The sequence below is a fragment of the Neofelis nebulosa genome, chromosome 8 (assembly GCF_028018385.1).
Source record: "Neofelis nebulosa isolate mNeoNeb1 chromosome 8, mNeoNeb1.pri, whole genome shotgun sequence".
NCBI lineage: Eukaryota > Metazoa > Chordata > Mammalia > Carnivora > Felidae > Neofelis > Neofelis nebulosa.
Genome location: NC_080789.1, coordinates 24,792,800 through 24,810,063, shown reverse-complemented (window position 1 = coordinate 24,810,063; position 17,264 = coordinate 24,792,800). Strand labels below are relative to the sequence as shown.

At 35.8% G+C, this 17,264-nt stretch overlaps 1 protein-coding gene across 2 annotated transcripts in view; it reads right to left on the bottom strand.

Annotated features, from left to right (window-relative positions):
- Positions 1-17,264, bottom strand: part of CDK17 (cyclin dependent kinase 17) — a 110,545-nt gene that overhangs the window by 51,496 nt on the left and 41,785 nt on the right. Inside the window, exon 1 of one of the 2 annotated variants that reach the window (XM_058741714.1) lies at positions 8,357-8,662. The exons of the other annotated variant lie outside the window; for it this stretch is intronic. The gene's annotated coding sequence lies outside the window, so the exon portion shown is untranslated. Of the gene's footprint in view, positions 1-8,356; positions 8,663-17,264 lie in introns of those variants that run through there. 2 annotated transcript variants of the gene reach the window in all.

Genomic DNA, 17,264 nt, shown 5'->3' with positions numbered 1-17,264 from the left:
TAATGATAAAATACTCAATGAAGTAGGGATAGAAGGGAACTTCCTCAACATGATTAAAGTCATATATGAAAAAACCACAACTAACATTATATGCAAAGGTGAAAAACTGGAAACTGTTCCCCTAAGATCAGGAACAAGACAAAAATGCCCACTTTTACTACTCCTATTCAACATAATACTGGAAGTTCTGGCGTGAGCAATTGGGCAAGAAATAGAAATAAACGGCATCATACTTGAAAAGGGAGACATAAAACTATTTCTATTTACAGATGATAAGACCTTATATGTAGAAAACCCTAAAGAATCACATATAAAAACCTGTTGGAGCTACTAAATGAATTCAGCAAAGGTGAAGGATACAAAATAAACAAACATCAGTTGCCATTTCTGTATATCTGCAACAAATACATGAAAAGGACATTTACATAGCATAAAAAACAATGAAATACTTAGGAAAAACTTTAAATGAGGAAGCACAAGACTTGTACACTGAAAACTACAAAATGTTGCTTTAAGAAGACCTAAACAGAAGACTTAAATAAATGCAAAGGTATTCTGTATTCATGTATTAGAAAACTTAATATTAAGATGACAGTATTACCCAAAATGATCTATAGACTCAATGCAATCCCTGTCAAACTCCCAATGGTATTTTTACAGAAATAGAAAAACCCATCCTAAAATTTATACGGAATCCCAAGGAACCTTGAATAGCCAAAACAATCTTGAAGTAAAAGAACAAAGTTGAAGGACTCACATTTCTTGATTTCAAAACTTACTACAAAATCACAATAATCAAAACATGGTATAGGCATAAGGATAGACACAAAGACCAATGAAACAGAACTGAGCCCAGAAATAAACTTTCATATCTATGATCAACTGGTTTTCAGCAAGGTTGCCAAGATCATTCAGTAGGGAAAGCATAGTGCTTTTTAACAAATGATGCTGGGAAAACTGGATCTATTCACATGAAAAAGAATGAAGTTGGACTCTTATGCCAAAGAATTACCTCACTATGGATCAAAGGCTTAAATCTAAGAGCTAAAACTATAAAATTCTTAGAAGAAAGCATGGAGGTAATATTCATGACGTTAGATTTGGCAATCACTTCTTAAATATGAAACCAAAAGCACAGGGAACAAAAAAGAAAAGTAGACAAATTAGAAAGACTTCATTAGAATTTAAAAACTTTTGAGCATCTAGGGAGAGTATCAAGAGACTTAAATTACAACTGGCACACAGGTAGAAAATGGGTGCAAATCATCTATCTGGTAAGGGCTTAATAGCCAAAATAAAGAACTCCTATAACTCAAGAACAAAATACAAATATGATTAAAATATGGGCAAAGGACTATAAAGACACTGCACCAGAGAAGATACACAAATGGTCAATAAGTACCATGAAAAGATGTTCAACATTATTCATAGAGAAATGCAAATAAAAATCACCATGAAATATCACTGCACATCTACTAGGATGGCTACTACAAAACAAATAAAAAGCAGAAAATAACAAATGTTGATCAAAAAGAAAAGAACAAATGTTTGTGAGGATGTGGACAAATAAAACCACTGGTGCACTGCTGGTGGGAACTTAAAATATGCAGCCACTGTGGAAAAGTGCCTGGGGATTCCTCAAAAAGTTAAACAAAGAATAACCATATCACCCAGCAATTCCACTCCTGGGGATATACCAAAAAGAATTGAAAACAGCAATTTTCAACTGCTAGTATATTGCTAGTTTCAATACTAGTGTCAAGAGCAGCATTAATCCTAACAGACAAAAGGTACAAACAACATAAGTGGAATAAACAAAATGTGAAACATACGCACACAGAATACTATTCTGCAAAAAAAGGAAAGTTCTGATACATGTTACAACATGAATGAACCTTGAAAACATTATGCTAAACGAAATAAGTCAGACACAAAAGGACAAATATTGTATGATTCTACTCATATGAAATATCTAGATTAGGTAAATTCTGCACAGATACAGAATAGAGGTTAGCAGGGGTAAGAAGGTGGGAGCAATGAGGAGTTATCACCTAAGGGGTACAGAATTTTTGTTTGGGATGAAAATGCTCTGAAAATAGACAATAGTGATGATTACACAACATTCTGAACGTATTTAATGTCACTTAATGGTACAATTTTATGTTCTATGTATTTTACCACAATAAAAGGTTTTTTTTCCTGTGTCAGCACACATTTACATCGGTTTTTCATCAAGCTTAAATATGGCCAATACCTTATTTTAGTAGAATTTTATTAAAAGAACTGGCTAAATAATTTCATTGTGAACAGTCAACCTATATCAATTATTTTGAACACAAGAGAGTAAATATTTGGATTACTGCTTATGGTTAGGATATAGAAACTTGCAAAAGACTTTCATTGCTCCCACCTCAACAACAAGAACAAGACAGAGAGTATAAAATCATCTCAGAGAGAGCTGAGGTGCAAAGAAACATAAGTAAACTAAATTCCTACAGGAACAAGCCCTTTCCAGTAATGAAAGGAAGCTGGGGTCATGATGAAATGAAGAGTGAACCTGCTATAGAAGGAAAAAATTAGTCCAACATTTAACAAACTTTTAAGGGGAGCACAGTGGCTGGCACAACAGATTGAAATCATTAGCAGCCTCATTCTCAAAGCAAATCTGCACTTTCTCAAAAGGATGTTTCCCAAATACTGGAGCTGCGGAGTAGGGAGGCAGGGGTGCAAAATGCTGGCAACGGGGCAACAGAGCTAAGAGAAAAGCATCCCCAAAGGACAAGGGCCTTCACCAAGTGCAAAGCCACACCCACTACAGGATGGCATCAGGGTATCAGGCAAATGCTTTCTCCAGAAGAGAGGAAAGCCAGGGATGGAGCAAAGGAGAAAAGAAAATGTCTCAGCTGCTCAAAATCCCAGCAGTTGGGCTGTGAAACGGCAAGACATCTTACAGTTTTATGAACTGTTGGCTGGGCTGTAAAGCATGAAGATTTCTTGAGTCTCACAAGTGCTCAGACCCTAAGACATAATGAAGGGCAAGTCTTTGATTCTGCGCTCAAAACATCTGATACCACTGGTGAACTAAATAAAACAAAAGCTGTAACAGAGTCCAGACTCACATTAGGCTGTTTTCCTATTACTATTGTATTTCAGCTTTTCTCCTTCAACTATGTCACAGAGGTCTATTTATGTAAATGAATGCTATGCATCATCCTTTTAAATGTACCATGAGGCAGAAATGTTTTACACTACCTTTTGCATTACAGACTATTAAGACATGTATCTAAGGATAAGATTTAAGAAAATTAATATATTTTACTGCTTCATCAAAAACCTTGTTAAGTGAAATTGTTTCCTTCCTTGCAAATGCACATAGGGAAAGAATGCCACTGCTACAATTTGAAATAAGGAGCTAGTAGTTTTATAGACCACTGCATATGTAGCATCAGAGCAAATGTCAACAGTTTTAAAAAGTCAAATAATGTTTTAGTATTATAAAAATTAAGTTTTGACTTCGCAGGCTCCCTGAAAGTGTTTCAGGATCATGGATCACACTGAGATCTGCTAGGCAACTTCCCAAACTTCATTCCAATGAACTTATCTTAGCAAACTGAATATTAGTAATTCAATAAGGCTAATGGTCAGCTATTAACAATAGAAATCACATAATCGAAATTACCAATTGCTGAGCTCAGGAAGAAGAGCAAATTTGGAGGGGGGGGGGCAATGAATTCAAGACTGAACTTACTGGAGCAAACTTAAATGAGTCCACAACTCAGAAAAAAAGTCACTTTATAGATCTGAGAGTGACATTTATTTTTTTTAATGTTTATTTATTTATTTTTTTTTTTGAGAGAGTGTGTGTGTGTAATTGGGGGAGGGGCAGAGAGGGAGACACAGAATCCAAAGCAGGCTCCAGACTCTGAGCTGTCAGCACAGAGCCCAACGCAGGGCTCAAACTCATGGGCTGTGAGATCATGACCTGAGCCACCCAGGTGCCCCCTAAGATCGACATTTATAAAACTGATTAAAGCCAGGAAGAATTGTGTGATAAGAGGGAAGGTCAGAAATGTGACGAATGCCTACAACTATTAAGTGGATAAAGGGAAGTCATCAAAACACCTCCAAAAAGAATGAATCAGACACAAATTGTGATAAATGAAAGAATGTCAGTGACCATAGGAGCCAATCCATTTTATGGCTAGGGAAACAGAGCTTGAAGAGGCTCAAAAAAATGATTTGGCCAAGCATCTGAAAGTGAGAGCATTAGGTCTTAAAATGCCACTTTAGGGATCCCAACTGAGTTTTCTTTCCAGAGTACCAAATTTCCAGAGAGTTAGGAAGCAATTCTTTCCCATTCTAGCTAGAGAATTAAAGCCTAGCATGAGGGACAGATATGAAGGAGTAAATAACACATGTATTTTCCACTCCCTCTAAACCCTGCTCCTCTTACTAGTCTATCATGTGTTCTGGTTTTCTTCATATCCCACAAATCAATGCATCACCCAACCCGTAGGCCCTTCCTTCAAAATAGATCCAGAGTCTGACCATGCCTTACCACCTAAACTGCTAAAATTTTAACTCAACCTCAATCATTTCTTTGCCCAGAATATTCAGAGCATCCTGAATGCTCTTCCTGCTCCCACCCCACCACCTTCCTGCCCCATTGACCACCAGTAGCAACCAGAGCATACATACTAAGTCATACATACTAACATCATCTCTCTTCTTAAAAATCCTCCAACAAATGGCACTTTACTCAACAGTTAACGCCAAAATCCTTAAATGGCTTACCAGGTCCTAAATGACCTGTCTGCCATTCCCTTTTTTATCCTTCTCTGCTCCCACCTACTCCATTCTAGCAGCACAGCATAGTCTCTTTGCTGATCCTGCCTTTGTACTTGCTCTTCCTTGGCCTGGAATGCACTTCTCCCAGATATTCTCACTTCTTTCTGGGTTCTACTCAGACATCACTTCCCTGGTCACCCTATATAAAAGTGACAACTCTATACCCAGGTTACACTCTATCCCCCTTCCTTGTTTTAATTTCCACCATAGTCTTCCTGGTTGACATTCTAAATACTGGTTTACTGCTGATTCCCTCCACTAGAATTTAATCCCCTTGAGAGCAAGGACTTAATGTTTTTTTCACTGGTTGTATTTAGTACAAAACCCAGCATTTAGTACAAAACCTAGCACTCAATAGGCACCAAACCTGCCTAATGAATGAATGAAGTAAATAACAGAGATTAGTAATCTTTTATAACCTGAAGTATTTCTACTTAAAGTCAATTTATTAACTGGCAAAGTTTTAGATCACTGTCCCATTCTGATGGCTCTGCTTAGGCTTTTCCTTTTATGTTAAGAAGTTTCATTCGTTCATTCAATAAACACTCACACAGAGGCCCTATCATGTCCTAGGCAATATGTAGCATGAAGGCAGAAAGATAAATAAAACATGAACTCTGCCCACAAGAAACTTAGTCTTGGGGAGGTAGTATATCATTTCCAGAACAATAAAGTTACAGTACTCCAGTGACAGTAATGCAGGTTAATACACTAAATGTTGTTAAAACTATTACAAAAGTCAAATAATTCATTCAACAAAGAAAATAAACTGTACTTTTCATGAAAACTGCTTCACCAATTTGATAACTTATGTAAAACAATCTGATTGGCTGAAAAGATCAAGACCTTTAGTTCACTATATTGGAACATGAAGTGAAATCCCTACTCATCTTGATTCATTATCTCTTGGATTCAGTAACATCTTAGACAAAACCGAAACCAGTCACCAAGAAATCTCTAACAGGCTTATTAATGTTGCATCTCAATACATTCATTGGTATAAATAATCTCCAAATCCTCTGGCTTTCTACCAGAAGTATTTTATTTTCTTTAACATGTATTTCTGCTTATATTGTTGGAAAATACATTAAAATTTAAAATATGATTAAAATCTGATTTTTAAAAATCACTCAAAATGTAAATACTTTCATCACAAATAACAATAAATTGATTTGCAGATGATAAATCCCCACAGAAAGGGCATTTGTTTGAAACAGCTGTTTGGTTTCAGTGAATTCAGAAAGTCATCTATTAGAAATGTCATATGATGCTTTTGATAATAATGGGCTTACTCACAGCAGAACCAAGAGAGCAATTGTAATCATTTGAGGTAGTGTGTGATTTTGATACACAAATGGTTATACACAAAAAGGAAAAGGCCCACTGAAAAAGCAGAAAAGATTTGAAAACAAAAAGGTATCTGAAAAATGTAAGACTTCATTACTTTTTATCTATTCCTTTGTAAATGGGTCAAATTATTATTCACTCTAGCTAAATTAATTTTACCATATTTTCTATGATTTAAAAATGCTTTAAATTATATTGTAAAACTAGGAGTTCACTGAAAAATATAAATTTTAATTTTAATTTTTTAAATTTTAAGTAGGCTCCATGCCCAGTGTGGGGCTTGAACTCACTACCCAGAGATCAAGAGTCATAGGCTCTATTGACTGAGCCAACCAGGCACCCCTACAAACTGTTTTTAAAACACTTGCTCTGCCAATTATCTCCTACCCTTGAAAATCATCTTTGATGGCTAGTGAAATATTACTACTCTAAAAAAATCGAAACTCTTCCACTATAATTCAAAAACAAAGAAGGCAATTCAAATTACTATTGTCTATCTCAATTAAGTGATAAGAGCTCCTAATCATGGGTTTACATGTAAGTATTTCTCAAAGTAGATCCACAATAGGTTGAAGTAGACTATTGATTATTCTGGGCTTCAAATTACATTACTTAATCCCTTGAAAACTAACACTTTTAAGCAATAAAGGAAGCAGTGGGAGTTTACAGCTTTGTGTAGTACCTGACCTATCCTCTCTAGAGTAATCCAGCTTATTTTATTTGGTGAAGAGTCAACTAGTGATAATATTAGAACACTAGTTTCAAAGTTCTTCTTGAGGAAGGTAAAGTAGTTTAAATAAAATGTTTCCCCAAGCATTAGAGAAAAAACAATACCCCTAAAAGCTTTATTTTTAAAATCGGAAAATAATGGCACATACACTAATGGAAACAAAACTGATCTAGGCACTTTGCAATTGCAAGATCAGACAAAGTAACTACATTTATACTCTTGATTCATATTTGGCCACAAACTCAAAGGTCATTCTTTAATTTCCATTCCCTCAAATGCATATCCAATTGGATCAAGTCAGACTGTGCTATTTTCATACCCCTCACAGTTCTCCATCCCACCACCCTCTACCTCCACTGCTAAGCCTTAGTTTAAACCATGACAACTGATTATCTAAAACATTACAACAAGCCTCATAGTTTCCCTGGTTCTTTCAAAAGATTAATAAAATTGGTAAACCTCTGGCAATCCTGGTCAAGAAAAAAAAAATGAACAGTATTATAATAGTGGAAATTAAATATATATAATTTATATTAACAAATTAATTATGATTAATATAATATATAATATACAATATATTATTATAATTAATAGTGGAAATTAATTAGGTACCATTTTGTAAAGTTAAATATTACATGCCCTATGATCCTATAATTCTTATTCTGGGCACATATCCAAGAGAAACTTTAATACACGTTTACCCAGAAATATGAACAGAAATGCTCACAGCAACATGTCTGTAACAGCGTAACACTGGGAACAACCCAAATGTCTGTAATAAGGAAAAAGGATAAATCCTGATAAATTTGCAGAATGTAAGACTATATACAGTGGTAAAAATGAATGAACGACAATTACATGCGACAAGAATATTAATAACACTGTATCAAATCAAAAAAACAAATTCAGAAGACTACCTTTTAGCATACTTGTTTTATAAACAAAAACCAAAAAAAAAAAATACATTGTTTAGGTAAATGTGTTTATAATAAAATCTTTATGAAACATAAAAGACTGAAATACAAATTTCAGAATGATAGCCAGCATTTAGGGAGAGGCAAGAACACACAGAAGATGTAAACAATTGGTAATGTTTGAGAAGTTGGATTCACAGATACTACTTTACTGATGTATAAATACACTCTAGATAAAATCATGCACAGACCAGTGAGAATAACGTGTCATGAGCCACAAATTGTGATTAACACAATTCTGTGCAAATTGGTGGGAAAATGTAAATTAAGTTTAGGGGAAAAAACTAAGAATGAAAGGAAAGGCATAATTAAAGACTGAGTGGTTTAAAAATCTTATAAGAGAATAAGTGAAAATGTTTTAATAATAAAAAGGACACAGGGTTAGAGTCAAAAGGGCTGACTTTTCTTCCCCAGTCCTGCCAATAAGTAGCTGTGTAATCTCAGGCTACTCACTTACTTAACAGATGAGCTTCCAAAATGGACTATGCTCAGAGAGGATTTCTTTCTTTCTTTCTTTTTTGAAACAAATGGCCTATATTTAATGTTATCAGGTATGAAATCTGGTCACTTCTGGAATAGGTACCATTCCATTCTGAACTTCCCTTCTTTTCCGAACCTACCAATATTGTCTAATACCTGTCACTACACTATTGTGCCCACGAATAAAATTAAGACACATAACTGATCATTCCAACAGATACTCTTCATAACTTTACTGATTATTACAATCACTTAAGCTGAAATTCAAAAGATATATATACTCTGGGAGAATAGTTTTTATCTGACATATGTTTGATCAATAAATGTTCCTACAAAAAATCATATTAAGACCAATCATAGAAGTTTAACCAAGTTATGCTACAATAACAGACACCAACAAATCTTGATGTCTCAAAATAACTAAGATTTTATTCCTTTATGCTAAATGCTCATTGAGAGGTGACTTAAAGGACCTAGGCTAAAGTAGCAGCTACCATAGGAAGGAGACAGTGTGGCAAAGTATATACTATTTTTTTTTTTTTAGTTTATTTATTTATTTCAAGAGAGACAGAAACAGTGTAAGCAGGGGGCAGGCAGAGAGAGAGAATCCTAAGGAGGCCTGCACAGAGAGCACAAAGCCCAATGCTGGGCTCAAACTCAAAACCGTGAGGTCATGACCTGAGCCAAAACCAAGAGTGGATGCTCAACTGACTGAACCACCCAGGCCCCCCAAGTACATACTCAATATCTAAAGTTTCCATCTAGGAGTATCACACACTTGTTCTACTCACACTTCATGGCCAAATCAAGTCACATGGCCATGCCCACCTTTAATTTGGCAGGAATACTTACCATATACCCCAAGAGGAGAGTAAGAATACTTATGAACAAGTTTCACAATTTCACAAATTGGAAACATCAAATGAAATGTTAACATACTATGATGTACTAAAAAATCAAGATTACAAAGAAATAATCGATATACTTGGTTTTGAAGATTTACCCACACATATATGTCATCAAATTGGGGTTCCTGGGTGGCTCAGTCATTAAACATCTGACTTTGGCTCAGGTCATGATCTCACAGCTCATGAGTTTGAGTCCCACATCGGGTGAGCTTGAGCCACGCTTTGGGTGAGCTCAAGCCTCACTTTGGGTAAAACACAAGCTCCAGGTGAGCCCTGCTATTCTCTCTCTCTCTCTCTCTCTGCCCCTTGCTCACTTGTGCCCTCTCTCCAAAAAAAAAAAAAAAAAAAGGACAACCTAGAGAAAATGGGTAAATTCCTAAAAACATATAAATGGCCAAAACTGAAACAAAACTGAAACTGAAACGGCCAAAACGGAAGAAACACAAAATCTGAGCACACCAATTCCCAGCAAAGAAATTGAATCCGTAATCAAAAAACTCCCAACAAACAAAAGTCCAGGACCAGATGGCTTCACAGTAAAATCCTACCAAACATTTAAAGAAGAGTTAATGCCTATTCTTCTCAAACTGTTCCAAAAACAGAAAAGGAAGGAAAAGTTCTAAATTAATTCCGTGAGACCAGCATTACCTTCATACCAAAACCAGATAAAGACAACACTACAAAAGAAAACTACAGGCCAATATCCCTGATGAACACAGATGCAAAACTCCTCAACAAAATATTAGCAAACCAGATCCAACAATACATTATAAAAGTCATTCACCATGATCAAGTGGGATTTATTCCTGGGTTGTAGAGGTGGTTCAATCTTCACAAATCAATCAACGTGATACATCACATCAGTAAGAGAAAGGAGGGGTGCCTGGCTGACTCGGGTGGTGGAGCGTGCTACTTTTGATCTCAGAGTTGTAAGTTCAAGCCCCATGTTGGGTGTACAGATTACTAAAAATCAAATCTCCAAAAAATATATAAATAAAAGAAAGGCTAACAACCATATGATCATTTCAAAAGATGCAGAAAAGGCATTTGACAAAGTACAACATCCATTCATGATAAAAACCATTAACAAAGTGGTTTTAGAGGGAACATACCTCAACATTATAAAGGCCATATATGAAAAACACACAGCTAATATCATCCATCCTACATGAAGAAAAAACAACAATAAAAAAAAAACAACAACAGAGCTTTTCCTCTACAGTCAGAAATAAGACAGGGATGCCCACTCTCACCACTTTCATTCAACCCAGCACTGGAAGTCCTAGCCATAGCAATCAGACAACAAAAAGAAATAAAAGGCATCCAAATTGGTAAAGAAGTAAAACTTTCACTCTTTGCAGATGACATGATACCATATACAGAAAACCCTAAGGACTCCACCGAAAAATGGCGAGAACTGATGAACAAATTCAGTAAAGCTGAAGGATACAAAACCAATATACAGACACCTATTGCATTTCTATACATTAATAATGAAGCAGCAGAAAGAGAAATTAAGAAAACAGTCCCATTTACTATTTATGAAAAATACTAAGATACGTACGAATAAACCTAACCAAAAAGGTGAAAGGTCTGTCCTCTGAGAACTATAAAACACTGAGGAAAGAAAATGAAGACAACACAAAGAAATGACAAAATATTCCATGCTCATGGACTAGAAGAACAAATATTGTTAAGATGTCTGCACTATGCAAAGCACTCTACAGAGTTAATGCAATCCCTACCAAAATACCAACAGCATTTTTCACAGAACTAGAACAATCCTAAAATTTGTATGGACCCACAAAAGATCCTGAATAGCCAAAGCAAAGCAAAGCAAAACCGAAGGCATCACAATTCTAGACTTCAAGCCATATTACAAAGCTACAGGAATCAAAACAATATGGTACTGAAACAAAAAACAGATCAATAAAACATAATAGAAAACTCAGAAATGAACCTAGAATTATATGGTCAAGTAATCTTCGGCAAAGCAGGAAAGAATATGCAAAGAGGAAAAGTCTTCAAATGGTGCTGAGAAAACTGGGCAGCTATATGCAAAAGAGTCAAACTGGACCACCTGTTTGCACCATACACAAAAGTAAATTCAAATTGGAGTAAAGACCAAATATGAGACTTGAAACATAAAAATCCTACAAGAGAGCTCAGGCAATAATTTTTCTGACGTTGGTCATAGCAATGTCCTTCTAGATATGTCTCCTAACAAAATATAAAAGACAACCTACTGAATGGGAGAAGATACCTACAAATAACCTATCCGACAAAGGGTTAGTATCCAAAATATAGAAAGAACTGATACGGCTCATCTAAAACACCAATAACCCAATTAAAAATAGCAGAAGACATGAACAGGTATTTCTTCAGGAAGACATACAGATGGCCAAAAGACATATGAAAAGATGCTCAGCATCACTCATCATTAGGGCAATGAACACCAAACCGTAATGAGATATCACCTCAAACCTATCAGAATGGCTAAAATAAAAAACACAAGAAACAAGTGTTGGTGAGGATGTGGAGAAAAATGAACCCTTGTGCACTGTTGGTGGGAATGCAAAGTGGTGCAGCCACTGTGGAAGACAGTGTGAAGTTTCCTCAAAAAATTAAAAATGGAACCGCCCTATGATACAGTAATTGTGCTACTGGGTATCTGCCCAAAGAATATAAAAACAGTAATTCGAAGAGATATATGCATCCCCATGTTTATTGGAGCATTATTTACAATAGCCAAACTATGGAAGCAGCCCAAGTGTCCATCAATATATGAAAGGATAAAGAAGTGGTATATATATACAATATGCAATGAAATATTATCCAGTCATAAAAAAAAGAATGATATGCAACAACAGAGATGGAGCTAGAGAGTATAATGCTAAGCGAAATAATCCAATCAGGGAAAGTCAGATACCATGTGATTTCACTCATATGTGGAATTTAAGAAACAAAGGGGGAAAAACAGACAGACAAACCAAAGGGAGACACTTAACTGCAGAGAACAAACAGATGGTTGCCAGAAGTGAGGCAGATGAGGGGATTGGTGAAATAGGTGAAGGGGATTAGGAGTGCACTTGTCTTGATGAGCACTGAGTAACGTATGAAACTGTTGGATAACTACTGTACACCTTAAATGAATACTGCACTGTATGTTAACTACACTGGAATAAAAAAAAAATTTAACAACATAAAAACTCAAAAAGCAAATAAAGAAAAGGCCAAAAGACCAAATCTCCAGCACAATTCTGAAAGAAGAAGCAAAACAATCTATAGCTCTCAACAACACAAGTATAAAGAAATTTCAGGGAAATATTTACTTTTTTCCCTAAAATCTCAGTATTGTAGACTAAGAGATTCAAATTATCCAGTTAGTTGATCAATGGATCCTCTACTACAAATAAGAAACAAGAATAGAAAGATTTCCCCAAATCTCTCATTTTGGAAAACAGATTTAAATTATTTGAATTAAACCGAGAGGGAGGTAGCCCGCAATAAAGGGTATAACAATAGGAATGACCTGCATACCAATAAGGTATACCATGATGGAGGTTAAGGGTCTGGAACTGGGATAGATGTAGGCCAGGGTTACACCACTAACTACTGGAGAGAAGATATGCTGCAATCAAAATAACGAGAAGACTCGGAAACCCTCTGGGTGTCCCTGTACCAAGCATTAATAATACACTAATAATTAAAGTACACTGAAGTACAGGGTTCACTCCATGAGTACAATGACGGTAGAAAGGGAAGCTTAAAGGCTTAATTAAATGTGAGACATGACAGGTAGAGGCCTGATAACCTGAGAAGTGTGATGAATGGATCTGGATTCTTCCCTGGAACAGAGTTGTATAAGAGCTGGTGAAAATGTAAGGAGATAAGGCATATTCAATCTCAAAAACAACTGAACTAGAACAATTGAACCAGAAAGCCCAAGTGAAACCTCACGTATGTAACTTTTAGAAGAGTATTAAATAATCTTTGATGCCATATTAACATCAGCTTAAATATTGCAATATCTGAGTAGCTTCAGATGCCAAAAATAATCAAAATAAGATCCTTCCCTTCATAAGATAATTGTCATGACTTCTGCCCTTCACAACCACATCTTCAAGCATGTTCATTAATTAAAATATTTACTGAACATCTAGTATAGAGAAATCCTGTGTTAGGCACTAACAACAAAGAAGCAAAAGACCCTATCGCTGGCCTAGAGGTGAGAATCTAGAAAAGCAGGCAGTGACAATGAAGTGTAATAATGATGTAATCTCAAGCACCTCTGGGAGCACAAATAAGGGAAGACCTCGGATAGAGGATACAGAGAACAAAGAAAGGCCCAGCACACTGCAGAGGTTCAGTAACTACTAAATGAAGACTGGCCTTATCTCCAGGACTTCAGTCTCCAGGACTAATATTTTGACCAGTGTTATTAGTCAGGTATTAGTCAAAAGACAGAAATCACACCAGTAATTTTAACAAAGAATTTAGTGTAAATTGTTAACCAGGAATTGGAGAGCTGAAAAGGCAAAAAAGAGAACTCAGATAATCACAAAGATAGTAATTACAGGAAGCAGCTATGACCCCCAGGCTGAGGGAGAAAAAAAGAAGTGACTGAAATTACTAAAACTCAATGGTTTGGAGAAACCCCAAACCATTTGGGGTCCAGATCTCTGGAAACAAAGCACTCTTTGAAGAACGCTAAGAACAAAGAATTTGTAGGAGGGTCCCTGAAAAGATAAGATGGGAGATCTCTGAGATGGAACAAAAGGCTAGCTTATGGCATCTAGGAGAAGATTTGATGAGGGTTCTATGAGTGGGAAAAATGCAAAATGGAGCCATTTGCTGCTCTTATTACTGCCAGGGTGAAGTCCTGTTGCTATGAAGATACTGATAGGGAGAAGTAAACACAAAGAGCAAATCCCTTGTACCTCCTCTTGCTTTCCTATTTCCCATTCTATTGGCAGAATTTAATAAAGAACTACGTGGCAAAAAAGAAATATAGTTTGTAGGGTCTCAGCTTCCACGCTACAAAATAAAGTTTAAAGGATGTGTATGAGGCTGACTGAAAATACCCTAAAAGCCAGCACTACCTATCCCAATTTCTCCTCTCTAGGTACTTAAGGTAATATTCTGCAAATATTCAGAATCAGAAAACTCTAGTTAAATTATGCTATTTGATTTTTCTCATGAGCTCTGAGGAAATTATATAAAAAATGAACCCTAAAATAAGGGCATCTATTTTAACACTCCAAACTTTAAACTCTCACGTATTCAAAAATCATCACAAGATGTGATGTGGATTAACGTGGATTAGTGAAAGGTTTGAACTGCTAAAATCTTAGATGAATGCTATTTTATTACTCCAAAACATAAGTAGCTTTTTCTATTAGACCAAATCTTTTCTTAGTGATTAACTCTAATATTTTTATTGCCTGAGGGGCACCTGAGTGACTCAGTCAGTTAAACGTCCGACTCTTGGTTTCGGCTCAGGTCATGATCTCATGGTTCGTGAGTTCAAACCTGGCATCAGGCTCTGTGCTTACACTGCAGACCCTGATTGGGATTCTCTCTCTCCCTCTCTCTTTGCCCCTACCTCGCTTGTGCCGTGTTTCTCTCAAAATAAATAAACTTTAAAAAAAAATTATTATTTTTATTGCCTGAAAAGTTCTGAATCTTCCTCTGAAATAGGTGACTTAAGAAAACATCATTTCAAACATACCACACTTCCCCAAATCTAAGATGTCATTAGAACACAGCACTATTCCGTAAACCACTAAGGTGGAAAAAATGCTAGAAGTTAAATTATGACTTCATGGGTTCTTTCAAGGACTTGTAAGAATTATTGCGAGAACTCTATCACATTAATTATCTAATGTACTACTAAAGGGTATTATCTCAGGATATACTTTAATTTTTTTTTATTATCAACTTCTATTGTATCAATTCTTTAGTATTTTGGTTTCTTTCAGCTTCTATTTTTATTTCTGTTGTAGTTTTATCTTAATATTTACTCAACAAATAGCATAAATACTAACCTTAGTTCATTTCTGTTCATTTCACACTGATGGGCTAAATAATTTCATTCAACATTTACAGGCCTAAGGCAGGAGATGGGAGAGGATGGGAAAGAATAGGTACAAGGATTTTTTGGGTGGTCATGAAAATATTCTAAGATTATGGTGATGACTGTGCAAATGTAAATATATTAAAAACCACTGAACTATATAAAACACAGAAATTATATTCAACAATGCTGTTAAAATTATGGTAAATTCTGCTTTCTTACATCAAAACAGTTAAAATATTGCATACTTTTGAAATAACTGTAAATAAATATTAGAAGATTCTCTTGTTCAGATGTCAGCAAATTTTATCTGTAAATTACTTAATAGTAAATATTTTAAGCTTTATAAGCCACATACAGTGTCTATCAAGTGTTTTTAAAACCACCTTTAAAAATGTAAAAGCCATTCTTAGCTCTAGGGCTATAGCTTGTTTGATCCCTGCTCTAATCACATGCTATTTTTTTTTCTTTCAGAAAAAAACATAAATAACGGAACAAATTTGTTTTCCAGAATGCAAGCAGTCAAGGGGCACCTGGGTGGCGGTCAGCTGAACGTCTGACTCTTGACTTCGGTTCAGGTCATGATCCCAAGATCATAGGATCAAGCCCTGTGTTGGACTCCATGCTTAAGTATAGGGCCTGCTTAAGATACACTCTCTCTCTCTCTCTCTCTCTCTCTCTCTGTCCCTCCCATAATTTGCATGTGCTCTCTCTCTCTAAAAATAAAAATATAAAAATAAATAAATTTTTAAGCGTAAAAAAAAAGAAACAAAGAAACCAAATGTAGCTCACAGTGATGCTAATATTAATGTGGAGACACTAAACACAAAAGCAGTTTTAGTCTTTGAGAAATTCATTTCACCATTCATATACCACTCCTACAGGGGACAAGGGACAGGTGAATACTAACAAAAATGATTTCCACACCATAAGTCAAATGTTCTAGATGTATCTTCTCAGCATCCAAAGTACATAAGTGGAAAAAAGACAAACTTCAGACATTTATCATTAATGACGCACACTATTTATTTCTAAAAGATCTGAGAGGGGCACCTGGGTGGCGCAGTCGGTTAAGCGTCCGACTTCAGCCAGGTCACGATCTCGCGGTCCGTGAGTTCGAGCCCCGCGTCAGGCTCTGGGCTGATGGCTCGGAGCCTGGAGCCTGTTTCCGATTCTGTGTCTCCCTCTCTCTCTGCCCCTCCCCCGTTCATGCTCTGTCTCTCTCTGTCCCAAAAATAAATAAAAAAACGTTGAAAAAAAATTTAAAAAAAAATAAATAAATAAAAGATCTGAGAGGACAAGGACTCACTGATGTATACCCTATACATCTAATCAAAATTCACTTATTGCCAGTTTTGCAAGGAAGTAAATACATCATCAATTAGTTTTACTAACTAGAACTTCCAGTACAGACTTTGTCAACTGGAATTCTACAGAATCCTAGGGTTCCATGAAGTACTACTTATTAGAGAGATCGTAACTTAAAAAATAATAAATTGGCTTTTGAACTTTGTGCACTAAAAGATAGGTCACAGTGCTACAAGGTGATCAAGCAGGTCCACTGGCAGCTTTGTGTCAGTTCCGTAAGGTAATGCAATTTTCAGAAATTCCATGCAAACTGAGTCACATCAGAGTATTTGCTCTTAATGTGTGACTTCTCTACTCGGCATAAAGACTCTGAGATTAATCCATGCTGTTGTGTGCATCCAGTTTCTTTTGTTGCTGAAAAGTATTCCACTGTATGGATATACCACAGGTTCTTCATTAGCCTGTTAATGAACACTTGAGTTATTTCCAATTTCTGAATACTGTGATTAAAGTTCCCGTGGAGATTCTTGTAAACATCTTTTTTGCTAGGTCATTACGGTAGATGTCTAATTTTCTAAGGAATGGTCAGTTTT